At 48.8% G+C, this 19,717-nt stretch overlaps 1 protein-coding gene and 1 long non-coding RNA gene across 3 annotated transcripts in view; one reads left to right on the top strand and one right to left on the bottom strand.

Annotated features, from left to right (window-relative positions):
• The window catches only part of PKD2L1 (polycystin 2 like 1, transient receptor potential cation channel), a 3,023,543-nt gene that overhangs the window by 711,290 nt on the left and 2,292,536 nt on the right, over positions 1-19,717 (top strand). The window lies entirely within an intron of this gene.
• LOC146867100 (uncharacterized) overlaps positions 1-19,717 on the bottom strand; it is a 460,163-nt gene that overhangs the window by 166,216 nt on the left and 274,230 nt on the right. Inside the window, exon 3 of one of the 2 annotated variants that reach the window (XR_014961071.1) lies at positions 9,516-9,641. The exons of the other annotated variant lie outside the window; for it this stretch is intronic. This is a non-coding gene — a long non-coding RNA (uncharacterized LOC146867100). Of the gene's footprint in view, positions 1-9,515; positions 9,642-19,717 lie in introns of those variants that run through there. 2 annotated transcript variants of the gene reach the window in all.

The following is a 19,717-nucleotide window of genomic DNA, read 5'->3' as shown; positions in this document are numbered from 1 at the left end:
GCTCTCTTAAGCAATCACTTATAGAAACACATACTAATCTATTCAGGAACTCTTCCAATCTCTCACTCTCACATATACTCACTTATATACAACAATACTCACATATACTAGTTTAAAACATATGTAGTTACTCATAAAGCCACGATTGAGACAGTCATTCACTCACTAACACACCCAAATACACACTCATCCACCCATACAGTCCTGCACACATGCTGTCTTCAACACATACAAACAGTGGGTCACTCATTCATGCATCTATGCGCTACATAATACCCCCCACCGAACCATACAGACACTCATACTGATACCCAAAAAACAACTAATAACCTATATAAACACTCATGTAGCTACTCACCAACCCATGCAGCCACTTATACACAAAGTGAGAGACTGATACAGATATTTACATATTTAGACATTACTCACTAACCCATGCATTCACTAAGATACACTTAATCAGTTATACAATAAATTTTACAAAAATAAAATCATCCATTTAGACACTTATATACCCATTTATTCTTCCATCGACCTTGAGATATACATATAAAAACATATTTAATTTTCAGAAAAACACACATTCACTGGATGATGTCATCAGTGATGTCATGAATGATGTCATTTGAGATGTTATCAGTCATGTCCTGAGTGATGTCACTGACCATGTCATGAGTGATATAATATGTGACGTCATCAGCAGTGCATTGCGGGCGCGCAAGTTATATTTAGCTGAACTATCTATAACGGGGGAATTTCACGGGTTTTGTACGAGTGAAATGTCCAACTAACTATAACACCCCTGAAACCTATGGTTTTTTCAGTGAATATATATATACATATATATAGCATTCATAAACTTTTTAAAAACCCTCACAGTAACTGGATGTTGTCATTAGTGATGCCATTTGATTTTTTTTAAATAATCTTTATTGAATTTTGACATGATTAATTAAATATTTACCCCCTCCCCATTCAAACTTAAATGCAAAAAGAGAAGATTAAAGTGCTGAGCAGGTGAAAGCAGTAGACTTGTATGTACAATAACAGCATATAAGTGTCATGGATACATAAAATCCTACTACAATATCACAATAATAATAATATTACTAATAAAGCAGCCCCAAATAAAAGCTGGATGCCCCGGTAAATCATGTGAGAGAGACCAATAAGCCCTGACTCTGTGTTACGAGTCATTTCCTCAGTGAAGCCCAGATTTGAAGCCCCCTTTTCAGAGCTCAGCTACCTTTCTATGCGTAAAGAGCCCTTTCTATATGGTAAACTGAGATTAGCCAGGCGAGCCATTGATTAAATTATGGAGGAGTTGGGTCAAGCCACGCGTCACTCCTAAGGGGTTGATATATATATATATTCACTGAAAAAACCATAGGTTTCAGGGGCGTTATAGTTAGCTGGACTTTTCACTCATACAAAACCATTGAAATTCCCCTGTTATAGTTAGTTCAGCTAACTATAACTCGCGTGCCCACAATGCACTGCTGATGACGTCACATATTACATCACTCATGACATGGGCTGCGTTTCCCTCCTCCTCAGGCCACTTATGGCCCCGGGGACCCCATCCCCCGGGGCCGTCCTTTGTTTTTATTATTTTAAAAAAATATATATATCTATAGAAACACCTAGGATATGCTGGACAAACCGTATGTACCTATCACCATAACGATTTGCGTGATATTCATTAAAAGGCGACTATGCATACAATGAATCCACGTGGAATGTATTTACAACGCTAGTGAAGCTCTGACGTGTCTGACGCCCTACCGTGCCTAATCCTGGCGCTCCCTGCCGGTGATTACTCTCCAAGTAGACACCCTTGTTGTTTAATTATACAAACATGGGTAGCTATTGACGGGCACATTTAATACACACGCACACCAAGCCATTCAAAGGGGATTCGACAAAAATTCGACCAAAACTATGCAAGAAACCCCCCTCACGGTTAATAAAACACACATCCACCGCCGGATGTGTAATACTTTTTATTTTACTCTCTGGAAAGGAGACGAACCTTACTTGAGAGTCACAGCGCGCTCCTGGCTGAGCCCAATGCTGTGTTACACCCACCAGTGCCCGCTGAGTGCCACACACCTCTGTGTTGTATTCCACCAGCTAGCACGTATGCTATGACACTCTCTAGCCCATGTGCACTGTAACACTACCCCGTGAATATGTCATGCCACACTTGCCTTCTCATGGGTTATATTGCCCCATCTAATGTGCCTTCCTCGATGCCGATGTTATAACGCACAGCGCTATGCCATACATATTACAATCTGGGATCCATATCTTTGCCACAGTGCATATGCAACGTTACACTCCACAGCACATATTTTATATTCCAACTTTAGAGACTAGTTAGGTTACACAACACTGCCCTGTGCATATTACACACCAAGGTGCATATCGCATAGCACGCGCTAGTGCCTGTGCTGTCTCGCGCTCTCCAATGAATCTGTCATTGCGCGCAATGTATTGCATAATATATTTCACGCCCCGGTTCATCTTATATCACACTTTTTGGTGCATAGTTTATACCATACACTATATCTAGTTTTCATTTTCAATCGTGCTCTCAGGACTATGTTCTATATAACACTGCGTTCACCTATCCTTTTCACGGGCATTACATTTTGCGATCGGGGTGGAGGGTCAGAGGGTGTTTCTGCCAAGTGAGCCCGGAGTCACAGTCACAAATGTCCTCTTCTTCCTGAATAAAAGTGAGATTATGCTGCATACTTGTAGTTCGCACAGACACACATTTTAAAAACAATACATTTCCTAATACCCACCTTCTCTGAACAGTTAGCTTGCTGCCCCATCCACCTCCTCCCTATCCTCTGTTGTCTGAATCCATGGACTAGCCTCCTCCCTCCTGCCATGCATGGTCTGATGTGCTGCCACTGCCCTCCATTTAGCATGATGTACCAGTCCACTCCTCCTGCCCTCCATTGCCCAATTCTATGCCCCATCATTGACCTCCTGCTTAGCCTCTGTGCTTAGCTTGCTGCCCTTATTCTCCTTCCCCCTGCCCTCCGATGTCTTTGTGCATGCCCCTGCTCCATCCTTTTTGCCCACCATGTTCCATGGACCTTTCGCTCCTATCTACTCTGAGTGTTCTGTTGAGCTGCCACTCCCCTCCGAACTGCCTAGCATTGTCAGATGACTGTAACCTGTCCCTGCCACCTCCACCCTGCCTGTCCACATGCCATGCCCCTATTCCCTTCCTCCTGTCCTCCATGGTCCATTTTACTGCCACACCCTTCTGCCCTCCCTGGTCTGTTGTGCTGCAACTGCTCCTCCTGCCTGGCCCGTACGGTCTGTTGTGAGGCCCCTTCCCCTGAACTCTCTTGTCTGTGCCCAGGTCCTGACCCTCCCTTCTACCCTACATGGTCCTTCGTGCAGCCCCCTGCACCCTCCTTCTTGCCCATCATAGCCATTGTGCTGCCACTAACCCTCCCGCTTGCCATGCATGGTCTTCTGTGCTGCCACAGCCTCTCCCACCTTCCCTGTGTGGTCAGCTAGCCGCCCCTGACCCCCTCCCACCTTCCCTCCATGGTCTGTGTGTATCCCATCATAGTCTCACTGTTGCTCTCCGTGGTGTGTATTGTTTCAAGTGCCCATCCTACCTGACCTCCATGGTCATCCTGCTGCTCCTGCCGTGCCCCCTTGCCCCCAGCCCTCTGTTTCCATGTGCAGACCCCTATTCCCTCCCTCCCGGCTTGTCTGTTCCAGAGTAATGTCCCTGATCCGTCCCTCCTGCCCTTTATGGTCTGTTATGCTGCAGCTTTCTCTCCTGTCTGTCCATTATGGTCAGCTAGCTACCATTGCCTCTTCCCCTCTGTTCTCTGTTGTCCATGTGCATGGTCCTGTCCCCTCCCTATTGCTTTCTATGGATTGTTGTGCTGCACTCCCGTCCTGCATGCCCTGTGTGGTGTATTGTGCTGCTGCAAACCCTGATGCCTGCCTTGTAGGGTCCGTTTGGTGCACCTCTCCATGTCCCTCCTGTCCTCTGTTATCCAAGTCCATGTCCCTACCCCAATTCCTCCTGCCTTCCATGATCCAATGTACCATACTTGCGAACATTTTGAACTTGGTAAGAGGGAGATTTTGAAAAAAACTGGGGTATTGATTTTCCCCTTTGAGTTACATTGAGAAAGAGGAGATTGAAGACAGGAGACAGATCAAATAAAGCCCATTTGAGCTTAAAAACATTGGACATTTCCTGGCTGAATTGGGTCTGTTGGCATGTATGGTTGTACTACCACTGCCTCTTCCTTCTGCCCACAATGGTCTATTATATTTCCACAGCCTCTCTTGCCAGTCCTGTATTGTTGGTTTGTTGCCCCTGCCCCCCTTTCCACTGCCCTCCATAGTCTGTTGTGCTGCCATTGCCCTTCCTGCCTGCCCAGTGTGGTCAAATTGTTGCCTCTGCACCCTCCTACCTGCCTTCAATTTTCAGAGTGCCTGCCCATGGCCTCTGCCTCTCAATAGTATCCTAATGAACAACTATATTGCTCTCATTCTTTATTTATTACAAAACTGTGGAACGCCTGACGTCATCTTGATGTAATCAAAACTGTAATACATTTCCTTTCCTTTAGAAATTAAATATATGAGAGGGTCTTATTTGCATCAAAATTATGGTTAGTGTTCTAAAAACTAAAATGAGGACATATTTTCTGAGTTTTCAAATAGCGACAAAGCACTTTTAAATTATTTGTTATCTTTGTTTTTTTATCCAGTTGACCACTTGATTTAATGTTGCACTTAGGGGAGAGGATGTGGTGTTACTTCCAGAGCTGCAGACTTTGCAACTGGGGAACCAGGTTGGAGTTTGTGCTTCAGCTCGACATTCTGTGATTCTGGTCAAATCACTCAATCTCCCCATGTCTACAACCAAAATTAATTTGATCTTGTGTGATGTAACCAATGCTCATGTAAAGCACTCCAATACCTGACAAGTCTGCACTATATAAAACTGCAAAAACAAAAAAAAAAGTATTTTGCCCACTTCTGTCATTGGGCTACCTGTGGGCTACATCTGGGTGATATTTGTGCAACATTTGGGCTCTTTTGGCTCTGGTGGCCATCTTGGGAGACTTATTTGTTATGAAGGTTCCTAATTTCCTCATTTACTGCCGTCCCGTCAGTTGGAAATACTTTCAGTTTTTTACTTTGGTTCCATCAAGAAGGCATTCAGATGTGTCACACATTTGCCATAAATTCTGAATGATAGCACTCTAGTTGCTCATTATGTCACTGTAGTAAAGCTACTGCTCACCAGGGAAGTCTGCTGCTGGTATTCAAAGTGCATGTTTCAGTCTGCATGTCAGAATTGTTTAATGAAATAGGAGAGGATTTGAGAAATCAAAATGTGCCCTAATTTTTCTTTCTGCAGCACTAATCATAATTTCTATGAAAATATGAACCCCTTCATTTTGTTCCTTTGCAAATTAAATGTTTCAAGTGCTACCACTTTATTCCAATCAAGATGGCTTCAGGTGTGCCATACTTTTGTCATAAGTAAGACTGTTAGCGCTCTAGTTGTTCTTTGGAACACTCTGGGACATTCTGTCATTGGGCTGTACTTGGGCTACAGCTGGGTGATATTTGTGCTACATTTGGGCTCTTTTGTCTCTGGTGGCCATCTTGGGAGACTTATTTGTTAGGAGGTTTCCTAATTTCCTCATTTACTACAGTCCCTTCAGTAGGAAATACTTTCAGTTTTTTACTTTGATTCCATTATGAAGGTATTCAGATGTGTCACACATTTGCCATAAATTCAGAATGCTAGCACTCTAGTTGCTCATTAGATCACTATAGTAAAGCTACTGCTCACCAGGTAAGTTTGCTGCTGGTATTGAAAGTGCATGTTTCAGTCTGCATGTCAGAGTTTTTTAATGAAATAGAAGAGGATTTGAAAAGTCACTCAAAATGTGCCCTAATTTTTCTTTCTGCAGCACTAATCATACTATCTATGGCAAAATGAACCCCCTCATTTTGTTCCTTTTAAAATTAAATGTTTTAAGAGTTACCACTTTATTCTAATCAAGATGGCTTCAGGTGTGCCATACGTTTGTCATAAGTAGGACTGTTAGCGCTCTAGTTGTGCTTTAGAACACTCTGAGAAGCTGCAGTAGAACACAAAGGAATCAACTTACATCTCTGCCCTTGTTGGATGTACATGTTTTACTGAGAAAGTCAGACTTCATTCTCACATGACTGAGAAAGATAATGTGAATTTACAGAAAATATGCTCTCAGTTTAGCTTATAGATCACCTTCCAAACCTCTGTGGGAAAAGCATGAGAAAATAGTTTTCTCTCAAACATGATTCATGATATCCCAGCAGAAGGCTTTTTCACATGTTAAAATTACCTTAGAACACACCACAATTCCTAAAATGAGTATGGTACCATCAACACATGATTTATAATGTAACTAAAGTCTTAAAACCTTCTATTAACTGCAATGCTTTTTAATGAGGTGCTATCATGTATATTGGTCCCGTGATGGCTGCCAACACTTCTTGGATGAAGTACTGACAGCTAATCAGATCTCACGATGAGATGTGTGGTTAGGCTCCGCCCAGATATATGTGATTTTACTTTTGATTTTCTCAGGAACTACTCAACGGGTTTACACCATTTAACCAAAAGGCACGAGTGTGAACCAAGGGCTACCTCTTTGCCAAATTTGGTGTAATTCCGTTTAGCAGTTCGGGCTGTAGCTGCGATTAAAGGTTCCTATGGAATATTGCATGGGGAAAATACGTTTTGGGACCCCCCCTTTTTTCTCGGCCTCCACTTGACGAATCACCGCGAGACTTTCAGGATAGGAGCGGACCGGAGCGCCCCACCAGTTTTGAAAATTTTGCGAAGATTCGTCAACCGGCGCTAAAGTTATTCCAATGGATAATAGGTCCTAACTATAACTACCTACTGGCGACTGCCAGTGAGTAATACATATATATATATATATATATATATATATATATATATATATATATATATATATATATATATATATATATATATATTCACTGAAAAAACCATAGGTTTCACACACGTTATAGTTAGGAATTAGCATTTAAAAAACCTTGCTAATTCAATGAAAAAACCATAGGTTTCACACATGTTATAGTTAGCTGGAAATTTTACTGATAAAAAACCAATGAAATTCCCCCGTTATAGTTACTGTAGGCAACTATAACTCACGCGACCGCAATCCTCTGCTGATGCTAATACTGCATTTAGACACTTATTTGCCCATGTCTTCTTCCATTAAATTTTAGCTATACATGTATTACAAATATTTTTTTTTCATAAAGACACATATGTCATCAGCAGAGGATTGCGGTCGCGTGAGTTATAGTTGCCTACAGTAACTATAACGGGGGAATTTCATTGGTTTTTTATCAGTAAAATTTCCAGCTAACTATAACATGTGTGAAACCTATGGTTTTTTCATTGAATTAGCAAGGTTTTTTAAATGCTAATTCCTAACTATAACGTGTGTGAAACCTATGGTTTTTTCAGTGAATTTGTACGGTTTTTTAAATGCTAAGTTACTTTACGCCATTCGTGGCGTGCACGCCCACTTAACGCAGTTCGTTCCGTGCGCGCACGGTGCGCTTCGCGCACCGTGCGCGCACAGTGAGCACACGGTGCGCTTCGCGCACCGCGCGCCCACTTTATGCAGTTAGTGCCGTACACGCAAGGTGGGCACGCAGTGCGCTACGCGCACCGCGTGCCCACGTTACGCACCGTGCGCACATGGAGGACATATTATGCGCTTCCTTGTGATAGGTAATCTGTTAAATTTAATTTGTAAGTGATGACAATAATATGCCATGCACAGAGAGTTTTTTTTTTTTTAAATTTTTAGCGTAAGCGCACCGTACGCGTACGGTAAGCGTAATCGGCGAAATTTTCAAAAAATAAAAATTTACCGTTTTTGGCCTTGGGGGATCTTTGAGGACTCAACTAACATGGCTATGTGCATGGGCGCTGTCTAAACAGCCCCTTTATATGTTTTTTGCCTTTGTTTACAGCCCCCCCCTCAGAGTGCGAGAGAGAAAATGGCGGCCGCCGCTTCCTGGTTTCGACCGATTCGAATGTTTACTTAGATGTAACAGCCAATCAGAATCGCGCTCGCGCACGCCACCGTACGCGTACGGTAAGCTTACGGTAAGCGTACCGTAAGCTGGCTCAGATATATATATTGATTTAAAGGCTATTTTCTCAGAATCTACTGAACAGATTTACACCAAACCTACAAAAGGCACTTCCTTGACCTGAGGACTACCTCTCTGCCAAATTTCTAGTAATTCTGTTCAGCCGTTCGGGCTGTAGCACTGTCTAAAGGTCCTATGGAAAAATGCATGGGAAAAACGCGTTTTGGGACCCCCTTTTATCTCAGCCCCCGCTTGACGAATCCCCCCGAGACTTTCAGGGTAGGAGCGGAGCGTAGCGCCCCACCTATTTTGAGAAATTCGCGAGGATTCGTCGACCGGCGCCAAAGTTATTCAAAATAGAATGTTGCGGATTTCCTATGGAAACAGGGTCCTAACTATAACTACCTACTGGCGACCGCCAGTAGGTAATATATATATATATATATATATACATGTGATCGAAACGCGTCAATTTCTTTGCCATTAAAATACCCGTAAACTAAATACCGTGTTGGTGTGGCTGTTGCCTTGTGAGAACGGTGGAAGAGCAGTATGATTGGAATATATATATATATATATATACACTTACCAGTGATGTAATACCTCCTCAAAATGAATACGCCTGCTGTGCTGCATTCTCTCCCACTGCAGCTTGTGCTCTGCCAGGCAGTAGCCCTTCCTGGGCCTGTCACCTGCTGCCAGCATGAGTGGGAGGTGGCGCTGCACCAAAAAAAGAGCCGTGCCAACTCGACCTCATTGAAAAAATGTCATGGCATTACCTTCTCACACCACCATGAACCTCAGGGGATGTGGGGTTCAGATTTGGTGGTACTGCCTGCCTTTGCCAGATCTGGGAAGCGGGAGTGGGGATACCTGAACAAAAAGGTATCAAAAATATAAATAAACACACAGGGGTAGTCAGAAACTAACAAAAAGTGAAAATAAAGTTGGGGGAGGTGGACCAGAATAGGCAGAAGATGTGGTCTAGGGAGTTGGAAACATGAGGGCTAGCTTGGCTTGAGTTAAACAAAATGGTTGCACGCTTGCGCAATGTGGACTGACATTCATGCTATTTTTGGGAGGCTAAATGTGTTTTCCATAATTCATATTTTGCTGCAAGGTGCCAGAGATGCATTTCACGTAATAGTTTTGAAATTCGGCATATTTTTGTGAAAGGAAATTACACGAATTTTGCACACCATGTTCCTTAAAATCTTGCCTGCCTGAAAGAAAACAACTGGCACCATATCAAACTAACGGCAGCCAGCCCAAGAAACAAGGTGAAAGATCATAGCCTGGATTTTTGGAACCTACCAGAAATTATTGGTGGCGCTTGCGTCCCAGGAGCCTTTATAACTAGACACCTATAGCGCTCTGTGTTTTTTCAGCTAGCTGTGTTCTATATAAATACGGCGTTGCAGTGTCAGAACAGATGTGATGCTCTGTAAAGACATAAAGCAATTGGTAGACAGTGGTTTTGACAAACACACATTGTTTTATTAGTCAAAGTCAGTCAAAATCATCTTTAATTCAGTTTGAAACAGCCATAAAAGCACACAAATTATACCTACAGACACTGTGCAAAGGGATAAAGACACAATCGTACATGAACTGGTAATAAATACTAAAACACATAAAACCTGAAAATAGTTTTTTAATTACAATATGTATATTTTGGGAGACAAATAGGACCAACTTTTTCATGAATTAGTGGACTTTGGAAGTCTTTCGGTTTCCTAAGTATGTGTTGAATGAATAATAAAACTACAATTACTAGTGCACTGACTTAGGAGTTTACGCAGTAGGGGTGTGAGGAGTAAACGTCACCCGGCATGAGGCAGGTCACGTCTTTTCTGAATTCGTCCTAGGTGAATGTATGAACCCAGTATTCTTGACAACTTCCCACACTCCGTCATTTTAAGTTTTAGACGTTCATTGCAAGTGGCACGGTGATTCCAATGGGCCTGGGAATGGAAGTTGTTGCTTCACACATGAAGGTAGCCAAAATGTCCATGTGAAATACCAGGGAAAACATGCTGGAATAGGCCTATTCCAGCATGTTCCTCCTGGAATTATTGTAATTACCATTATTCCCTTGCCGCAGAATCGCCAGGGGTCCCCTCTCACTGTGATTCCGTAGAGTAGATGTGGCGTTAGGGCCAGAGCTTCCCACTACGGAACTGGGGCACCAGGTTCGAGTCTTGGCGGCGGCTCAACATCCTGTGATTCGGGGCAAATCACTTAATCTCCCGTGCCTACCAAAATGTGACCTGTAACTGGCGCTCATGTTAATACCGTTGGTCGCGTTGGCGCTACTTAAGACTGCAAAGAATAAAATAAAGGCAATAATTCCAGGGCACATTTAATGAGAGCCTCGGTGCTAGACAGGTGAAAAAAACTTGAATCCACCAATAACATGCGCGTAGCGTTCTGGAAAATGTGCTCAGACATGAGCCACGCTCTCTCTCGTTCACAGTATGTTGAGAAAAGAGCATTAAATTGAAGGGCGCTGTTCATGCAGAGTACAGAAGTACCGGGCAGTGCCTGTCCTTTTAAAGCACTGAAGCCAGAGACTGCATGTGTGTATTAAATGGGGCGATGCTTAAAACAGCGCCTTCCTTTCTCGTGTGATACTGATCATAATGTGTTCATCCCTGCTCATGTAAACATAATCCCCCCCCCCCATGCCTCTTCAGCACAGAGCAATCAGAGGCTAAAACAAAACTCGCATTAGCCGAGTTTGAGGAATACTTGCAAAACATTACTTTGAGGGTGGCCCGAGTTTATGGCTTGCTGCTAGTATCTGTGCGTGACCAGCCAGTCACAAGTTCGATTTGTGTCAGGGCCCACTCCGACCTTCATCCTCCCCCTGACGATTCATTGAGTATCAATCATTAAAATGGGAAATAGTTCGATCTGCTGCTAAGGGCGCTTTATAACTCTCACACTGCAGTAGAAGACACTATATATGCTATTTTCATTTCGTTCTCAAATATTGAAAACAATTGCAGTGGAAAATTCGTACTTTGTGAAGGATCCTCCGCTGTTTGTTTGCTTACCTGAAAAGTCGTTTAGAAATTGATTTTTTTCTGGTGTTTTGCTTAGTATCGCCATTGGCACCCCTCAGTCCCCCCTCCACACGAATCCTTACCCATTAATAACACACACACAGGCTGTTTGGTTGGGTAACAATTGCTGCAGGTTTATTACATACGCCATTATGTAATAGGTGGGTTATCTTTCGGGCGATCCAAGGGCAGGCAACCAACTGGGCCGCCTGCCCGCCTGATGAGCCGGGCAGCACTGGGGCGAACCCCGCCTTTGCTGCCGTCCAAGTGATTCTCTTCCAGGATCACGTGACCGTTGGTAACTTCTACTCACGCCCCTTCACGGGGCGGAGCGTCGCATAGCAAACCCCCGGTTGTTCAGGCCCACAACCGCCCAAAGGACTAGCGGGGCGCCGACACGGCTTCCAGGACCCTCCCATTAGGCTCCTCGGATTTGGCTCTGGCACCCCCTATGGTGCCACGCAGAGGTACCCTTGGTACCGGCCTGCTTCCAGATTGCCCTGTAACTCCGCCACAGCTCTGGAGGTGGCCCCCGTCACCGCCAGGGCCCCCACCCCAGCTATAGCCTACCTGCAACCTCTCATCTCTAACACCTCGCTCAGGTCTAAGAGAAATAGGTCCATGCCAACTGGTGACAAGTGCACCCCATCTTCGTCAAAGTACCCCTTCACCTCCTCTTTAATCATCTCATGTCTTATAAAACCTAAGCCCCTCTGGTCCGCAAACTTGCGCATTGCGCCATTAAGGCGCCTCCTAGAATTGTCTACTGCCCCCCGCTGACTTGGCCCCCGCCAGGTTCTGCGTGGAATAATCTCTGACCAGAGGACCTCACACTGCCCTACGCGCTTGCAGATCTCCCCTAGGTCCCTTTTCATGGCATGCAGCAGAAGCCTTCTTCCCAGGGCAATGAGGTCATTCCCGCCCAAGTGAATCACTAAGGTTTGGGGGGGGGGCGACCCCCGTGTACCCAGTCTCTGCTCCAGCTTGTTCTGGAGCTCGCACCATCTCATGCCAGGGAAACCCATCCACTCAAACTGTGTCTGTGGGAAGCGCCTCGTCCAGTTCCGGTGGGACGCCCAATGTGCCACCCTGGAGATAAAAGAATGCCCGATCACCCACACCGGTCGCCCTAATAAAACAAGAGACACGGTTACACTCCTGGTCGTTTAATAATTCTGTAAAATATACACGCAAAAATCACGCCACTACAAATCACTGCAAACCAAAGAATTAGCAAAACACCTCACGGGCGAACGTACCGTTTATAGCAGTCTGACTCCCACCGCCCCACCTTCTTCACCCCAGAAGGCTCCAAGCCTGCCACATGAGCAGCTGTGGCCGCCCCAATCCTGAAAGAGAGACTGGAGTATCTCTTCTCCGGCTGCTCCAAACCTGCCCTGGACAAGCTGACCCTGATCATTCTTTCTATTTGATATCTGGTCACCGGGGCCTGGTCCATGTGCACCAGCAGGTAGCCCGGGGCAGGGGGGCGACACCCCAAGAGTTCCTTAACCCAATGGATCAGGCAAAACCTGGGGTCCCCCAGGGGCCAGAGGACCACGTCAATCCCCTGCCCCGTCTGATCAGTCTTAGACCTTCGGAGTCGGATGGTCAGGGAATCTGTGATGGATACGTCTGAAATGTCTAAGGCATCCCCTGAATTGTCGGTCTTGGACCTGGTCACCAGTTCACTAATTCTGAAAGCGCCGAAAAAGGCCAAGCAGAAAGCCGCAGAGAAGAGGGTAGCCTCGTACTTGGAATAGGTGACACCCTCCAGCGCGCCCAGCATACCCATGAGGATGTTAAAATCAATGGGGGCCCTATTGTCTGGCACCCTGGGCTCATCCCTGGCCCACCCCTTGAGAGCGGCCCTTATGGCGAAAGATTTCGTTGGGTCTGTCCCCCCTGACAGTCTGGTGCCATGGCTCACCGCCGCCAGGTGGCTACCCACCCATAAGTGGCTTTTTCCCTGCTCCCTTGCCCTCACCACAAATGCTCTGACTCTCCTCTCTATTGGTGCGGCCGAAATGCCCAGTGAGAGGGACACAGTCCTGAAGGTGGCCATGTGTGTCCCATAGCGCTTCCTGGTGCCTGGGGCCAGTGATCGCTCCCCCATGGTTCTCAGTCGCTGGCCCACTGCAGGATCCTCCAGAGGTGCGCCGGGAATGGGGTCATCTGTGCTCTCGCCCGCGGCCAGGCCTCCCTGAAGCGGAGCCACTGAAAACGAGAAAGAGCATCAGCTGCCACATTTTTTACACCTTCAATGTGTCTGGCCCTGAATTCCACATTGGCGCGCAGGCAAATCCTAACCAATTCCCTCAATAGGCATAATACAAGGCGGCACCTGGCTGTCTGCCCGTTGATGGCCTGGACGACCGCCATGTTGTCAGACCAGAATAGGACCTTTCTGTCTGACAGGGTCTCAGGCCAAAGGTGTAAAGCAATTACGATGGGGAACAGCTCCAGTACCGTGATGTTCTTTGTGATCTTGCGCCTGCGCCATGCATTAGGCAACTCCTGAGCACACCAGTTTTCACCCAGGATTGCCCCAAAGCCCTCCCTACCAGAGGCATCCGTGAATAGGCATAGCTCCTGACTGTCCACCCATGGTTCCCGCCATGTCACTGTTCCATTAAACTGGGAGAGGAAGTCGTCCCACACGGCGAGGTCCTGCTTCAATCCTGTACCTAGCTTGACCCAATGGTGCTTCTTTTTCACCCCTGCCGTGGCCCTTGCCAATCTCCGGGCGAAAACCTCCCCATGGGGATGACCCTGGCTGCAAAGTTGAGTTTTCCTAACAGGCATTGGATGTCCCCCAAGGTAGCCATGTCCCTCTCCCGCAAAATGTGAATCGCCTGACGCAGAGCCTGTACCTTATCTGCAGGGAGTCTGGACTCGCCCTTAACCGTGTCCAACTCAATGCCTAAAAATATCATGACTTGCGCCGGACCCTCAGTTTTGCCCGGAGCTAGAGGCTCACCCAAGTGCCTTGCCAAGTCTTGGAAACACTGCAGTGCTCGGGCACACTCCTGGGTGTCAACCCCCCCGATGAACAAAAAATTGTCAAGGTAATGGGTGACTCCCTCTACCCCGTACTTGCTCATTAGGGCCCATTGAAGGAAAGAGCTGAACGCCTCAAAGTACGCGCAAGACACTGAGCAGCCCATGGGCATGCATCTGTCATAGAAAACTTTGCCCTGCCACTTAAAGCCCAGGAGGTGTTGGCTCTCCGGGGGACCGGCAGCAGTCTGAATGCCGACTCTATGTCTGATTTGGCCAACCACGCTCCCTTGCCTGCCCTCCTGATCATGTCTACTGCAAGGTCTAAGGAGCAGTAGGACACCGAAGACCTCCCTTCCTCCAACCAGGAATTTACTGAATCCCCCCCCCGGGTGCGACAAGTGCTGTATCAACCTGAAAGATCCAGGCTCTTTCTTTGGCACTACCCCTAGGGGGGAGATTACGAAATGCTGCAGGGGGGGGTGCTGAACGGACCCGCCACCCTACCCAGGGCCACTTCCTTCTTTATTTTAGCAAGAACTATCTCAGGGTGGTCCTTCGCTGATTTGAGGTTCTCCGCATCCCTGCTCACCAGGGGGCCTAGGTATGGGATGCGGAAACCTTCGACAAAGCCTTCTGCGATGAGGGTGCCGTCTTTGCTGTTGTGGTACCCATGGAGCAGGGGGAGGAGGTTGGCGATGCTGATGGGGGAGGGGCCTTTGCCCGGGGTGGGAGGGGCAAGGTCCTGCTCACGGGGGGCTGCTTAACCAATGGGAGGCAGGGGGGTGCTGTGTGTTGTGGGAGGGACTCGGACCTGGCAGTGCTTAGTTGTCCTGTCTAGCCGTAGGTTGGCCCGGGCTGTCTCGCTTGGAGCAGGGGGCGGCAGTGTGGGGGGCCCCACACTTACTGCAGTTATGGGCGAACCTGCACGCCTTGCCCCAAGAACATTAGCCGGCGTGGAACAGCCTGCAGGTGCCGTTTGACTGTGATCTGAAGCCCGGCTTTCGGCCCCCACCCCACCCCCGAAAGGGTTTCCTTGTCTGTGCCCTCCCTTCCTGCTTTGTCTCTTTGTTCTTGTCACTATTGGAGGTGCTTGGCTTGGCTGTCCCTTCCACTGCGTGCTTCCCCATGTGCATGACCCAGAGCCTGACCTCCAGTTGATCCCACTCAAACTCCGGACAGATTGCCCCAAAGTCACAGTCGTACCTGTACCAGCCCATGCCCCCACTCTTTACGGCCTCCTCCGTTATGACACTTGCATACTGAAATAGCCCTGGCCCTTGGTCGGGGAACCTTTCCATTATCACCGCCGCCAGTATGGCGAAGGCTTGGCCCCAAGTGACAATGTTCTTTTCGGGCCAGTTTTGGAAGCGCACCTTCTTATCGTCCTCCTTGGCGCCCATCTTTCTGGTGTCAACCCCCTCAGCCCCATGCATGAGTAGAGTGAAAATATCAATGAACTCCCTGCGCCAAATACCCTCTTTGGCCGCCAAGGGGACTAGCCACCCCAAGGAGCAGCGGCCAGATAATAGCGGTGCCGTGGTTACCAAGGGCTTCTGCACTACTGCGAGGGCTGGCACTCCTGGTGGCCCCGCCGGTGGGACCACCATGGGTGGGTTGGGTGTGTTCACCGCCGTGTCTGACGCTGTGTCGGCTGCGGGCTGGGCCGTCGGTGGGGGGGACACCCACAACTGCTTGCTGTCCTCCCGAGGGGATTGCGGGCACCAGTCCACCCCCCTGCGCCAGGGCTGCACTGGATGGGCTGCCCACCACCCCCCAGACTTGTGTGAACGCTGCTGCCAGGCCCCCCCCGGGGGGGCGGGAGCAGCGGTCACAGCCCCAGCGGGAGGCCTGGCCAGCAATAAGCCCGCTCTGACCTCAGACATGAAGCTCCTCAAGGTGTCCGAGAGCTTACCAAGGTCTTCCGATGTCGCAAAAGCCACCGGGTGAGGGCAGCTGGGAGGTGCAGGCTCCAGTCCAGCTCCCGGAGCCAGGGACACCTGGAGGGGGGGTGCGGCCCGAGTAGGGGTGGCGGCCCTGCCCCTCGCGGTCGGTTGCTCCGCCGGAAAGTCTTTGACTGTGGGGCGGAGTATCCTCTTGGACCTAGAGGGGCCCGCTTCGTCACTGTGCTCTTGCTCTATGGGCGGGACCTCGCTGGCGATACCAGAGTCTGCGGGGTTGTTGGTTCTCAAGAGCTCAGTGGCCCAAGCCAATCCCTTGGTCTTGGCTAGCTCCAGGAAAGCTGCGATTCGTGCCTCCTCGGAGCTGCCTGTCTGGGTCTCCTCGACTTGGGACCTCATCGTGAAAAGCGGTGGGGATCCCTGACTATCCATCTTATTCCGAGCCTGCGCCTCCCAATCTGGAAGGAGAAGGAAAAAGTTTAAACCACGCACAAGTACCCCCCCCTGGTGCTCTCGTCCCACGCCCTGGTCCAGGGAACCAGCTCTGGCCCCCCCTGTCAAAGCCGTGCTTACTCAACAACTTGCGGGACACAGGCGACGGGCGTGCTGTCCAGCAGGCGTGCCAACGATACTGCAGCTCGGCAAGGTCAGTTTGAGTCCCTTGTCCAGATCTCTACTCTCGCCGCACTGGGCTGCTGCAAAGACAAACAAATGTGAGGCGAGGAAGGGCAGTTTGGCCCCCAGCCTTCTCGCGACCCCGTCGCGTCGAGCTGGGGCGCAGTACTCAATAAGTTGTCCGGGTAGTGCTGCACCCTCTCCCCGAAGGGGTCCTCTACCGCCCGGTCCACAACCCTGCGCAGCGCCCCTTAACCAAGTTGGATTTTAACCGTAAATCCATGCCCCTCCACCTTGACTATTTGGTCGTCGTGCGTGCGGGCCGTCTGTGCCTGGGCGAAAACGGGGGGGGGGGGTGTCAGCCTTCGGGCCCTACGCTTGGAGCAGTACTGTCCGCCCCTTCGCCCCCCAAGACCTGCGGTTGTTGCGTGTGGAAGCACCATTTGCTCCAGAACAGCATTCCTCCCCCCCCGGGATCCTCTCGTACAATAAATACTGCAGGGTCGAAAGTGGACGGCAGAAAGGAGGTGAGCTGCTCATAACGCATGCAAACGTTTTGAGAGCACATTTCAAAAGTGGTATTGCATTCCCCTGGTTTTGCACTTACTTTTAGGCTGTGCTGTTTACCCTGGAGTCTAAATGTGCGTGGAGCCAATAACCTGTACAAAAGAAGCAAGGGCTGTATTACATACAGAGTCTATGCACTGAGAGGTAACCGTGGCACCATTGCTAAACCAACATAACACGTATTGCGCACACGGCGTTTGATTGGTGTTACACGAATATCCAAAATACTAGAGAGGGCCCCCTCGCCAAAAGGACAGGACACCGAAGGCGACTATAAGTCAAAAAGAAAATTGGCCCCTTGGGTTAAATCCTAAATCAACAATTTCCTCCAAAATTCACCATTCGCTCATTAGGCGCATTTCAGGGCATTGCGCAGTGTAATTTGCCCAAACTCGCACAGTGCCGGAGCAGGGACACCATGATTAGCTCCTATTAATTTACATTTTGGTACTTCATAGCAGGCAACAAGCGAGTTTTAAAGCAATGGATAGCCGTTCAGATTTAAAGGCTGCCAAGGGACGTTCGTCACACCCCCTGATGAAAACTTAATAAATATACCCCGCGCTCCCGGGGGCGAAGGTCGACAGGGTTCATGTTAAGCAAGGCGGTGAAATCCATGTTGTGGCCTGACAAGATGGCCGACACAGTGCACCTGTCCGGGCCGCGCGCGCAGGTGATATTTCTTACATACCACGTACGATTCAAGACAGACCGACAATGATCCTACCAAGCCTCTGTTCCTTAACCTGCTCGTTATGCAGAACTAACCCTATGCACTGCCTTGGAATCGCGGCTGCGTTTGCTGTGTGGGTAAGTAACTTCATGAGGCGATGTTTGAAGGAGACGGAGGGAGTGAGGCGGTGGGGGGGAGACGTAGCCATTGAAAACATTTGGTCATGCCGCAGGCGTTCTGCTAAACATGCACGCGTTATAACCTGTTATCACTTGGCACATTCAGAAATCAACGATCTGTTTATTAAGTTGTACATCTAAGCACGGACCCAATACCTGGTCAAATGTCTCCAAAGCCAAAACAATGCATCTCTGTACTGCAGGCGCCCCCCAGAGCCCCTCCGAACTTGTGCGTCGTGCAGCCCAAAGCACCCAGGGTCACGCAGTGCCGAAGCAGAGACGCCATAGTTTACCTCGGCCACCTATTTACCACACTGGAGTGCAGCATGCCCCTCTCCGGAGCGCCAGGGGCCGTGCGATCCACTAGCTGCCGTGCCTGACGTTCCGATGGGAAAGTCTCGCCGTGCTGCTGCTCCGCTGCCCGGTGTGCCCGCCCATGAACCGCACATTTCACACCGGGCGGTCTCGACCCGGAGGCGCTGGAGCGCCAGCATAAGCACCGGTGCCCCCGCAAGGAATGATCCTCGCCACCCGCCCCCGCGAGACTCCTTTCCTTGTTGATGAACCAAGGGGGGGTGCCCGCAGCGGCAACAATCCAGCCCGCGACCCTGCACTCCTATCCAACGCGTTCACGATCCGGGCGGACCGGAACGCGCAACATAAACCCATATAACCGCGCACCTCACTCCCCACACCTAGCCTTCCTCACCGCACCCGACCCGAGCTGGTCCCATTCCGCCAAGCCAAATCAAGCCACCTAGGGCCACGTGCGAGGCTCGTGCCCCCCCGCGCCCGTGGCAATCTATGCCACAGGGCCCCGTACGCCTGGTACTGCCCAGGGCCGGGGCGGGGGCGGAGTAGCAAGAGGGACTCACCGTTCTTATGGAGGCAGCAACGAAATGATGACGAGCGACCCTTCGGCATGTGAGCAGGGATGCGGTGTGCGAGGCGAACAATAGGTCGCCCACAGGGTGGGGGAAGGCTATATAGCCTCCCCCCTCGCCAAAGGAGGCCCGGAAGTGACGCCCCGTGCGTCACTTCCAGTCCGGGGAGAGGAGGGAGACACTGGCCGGCATCCCCGCCCCCCAGAGGGGGGGGTGGGGAGGGGTGACCGGTGCCCAGGCGATACTAGGGCGCCGACCGCTCTACTGGCCTCCTGCGGGGGCCGCGGTCGGCGGCAGAGTGTAAAACCATTTTACGAAGGTACTTCTAACTATTTACACGTTTTGAAATATATTCAATTTAAACTGAAAATGTGCTCAGAAGTTAGAACTATTGACATCGCCTGTGTTTAAAAATAGTTACTTATTTCACAACCTTCATTGTAATAAATTTTCTCTGTAGTTGCTTAAATTAATTTTGTTTTATTGCTTCCTAATGGTTTTTGGGATGTTCAGAAAAGCAAACGACTTTCATTACAAGATGTTTTGAATTAAGAAAAAACAAAAACATTGCCAAGTCCGCTGAGGTTATGGTGGTTAACGAACGTTTAAGATAAATTTGCAAAAAATAAAA

Source organism: Triturus cristatus, chromosome 1_2 (genome assembly GCF_964204655.1).
Source record: "Triturus cristatus chromosome 1_2, aTriCri1.1, whole genome shotgun sequence".
Classification (NCBI taxonomy): domain Eukaryota; kingdom Metazoa; phylum Chordata; class Amphibia; order Caudata; family Salamandridae; genus Triturus; species Triturus cristatus.
This window is presented reverse-complemented; position numbering and strand designations above follow the sequence as displayed.